This window comes from Nelumbo nucifera, chromosome 8 (assembly GCF_055504915.1).
Source record: "Nelumbo nucifera cultivar China Antique chromosome 8, China Antique-T2T, whole genome shotgun sequence".
Taxonomy (NCBI): domain Eukaryota; kingdom Viridiplantae; phylum Streptophyta; class Magnoliopsida; order Proteales; family Nelumbonaceae; genus Nelumbo; species Nelumbo nucifera.
In genome coordinates this window covers 40,188,540-40,189,464 of record NC_142656.1, presented here as the reverse complement: position 1 = coordinate 40,189,464, position 925 = coordinate 40,188,540, and the positions used below count along the sequence as shown (strand labels likewise).

The following is a 925-nucleotide window of genomic DNA, read 5'->3' as shown; positions in this document are numbered from 1 at the left end:
AATCCCATGGGTGCCTTTTGATTGTTGTTCCATGAAAAATTTGGATGATTCCTCCACCCTGGGTTGTATGTGTTTGAATATGGGTTGAAATTCGGTCATTGCTCCACTGGTAGTTGTTTGATACCATCTCCTCCACTAGGTCATAAGCTTCCTCTGGAGTTTTCCTCATGATTGTGCCACCTGTGGCTGCATCAATAATTTAGAGGGAGTAATACCATTATAAAAAGTCTGAATTTGACACCAAGTTGGTATCCCATGGTGAGGACACTTCCTAAGCATCTCCTTGAATCGTTCCCATGCTTCATACAAGGATTCCCTCTCAAATTGAGCAAAAGTAGTAATATCATTAATTAATTTTGCTATTTTGGAGGTGGGGAAATATTTAGCCAAAAATTTATGGATTAGATCATTCCAAGTGGTGATACTTCCCGCAGGGAGTGAGTTTAGCCAATCTTTAGCTCTATCACGCAATGAAAATGGAAATAGTCTAAGCCTAATAGCATCATCACTAACTCCATTATGTTTAAATGTATCACATATTTCTAAGAACTTAACAATGTGTGCATTAGGGTCATCACTTGGTAACCCACTAAACTGAATGCTTGTCTGGATCATCTGAATTATTGCATGCTTGATTTCAAAATTGTTGACATGAATGGTGGGCTTGCAAATGCTAGAAGTGGCACTATCAATGTTTGGAAAAGCATAGTCCAAGAGGGTGCGATGTCCTTCTGCCATCTCTTCTTCAATCTCTATTGCTGGTTCGCCAATAACAATCTCTTCTCTCGCTTTACCTTTGTTTGCTCTTTGCAATAAGCGAAGGGTCCTCTCAATTTCTGGATCAAATTCAGCTAGTCCCTCTTTTCTAGTGCGTGTCATGCACTAGTAAATCTGAACCAGCAAGAATTCGAACAAGTAAAATAAA

General features: G+C 39.2%; 1 non-coding gene across 1 annotated transcript; it reads left to right on the top strand.

The window, feature by feature from the left end:
- The first annotated feature begins 250 nt into the window (after positions 1–250).
- Positions 251–357, top strand: LOC148789925 (small nucleolar RNA R71). The gene has a single exon (XR_016079911.1). It is a non-coding gene; the product is annotated as a small nucleolar RNA R71 (small nucleolar RNA).
- The last annotated feature ends 568 nt before the right edge of the window (positions 358–925 follow it).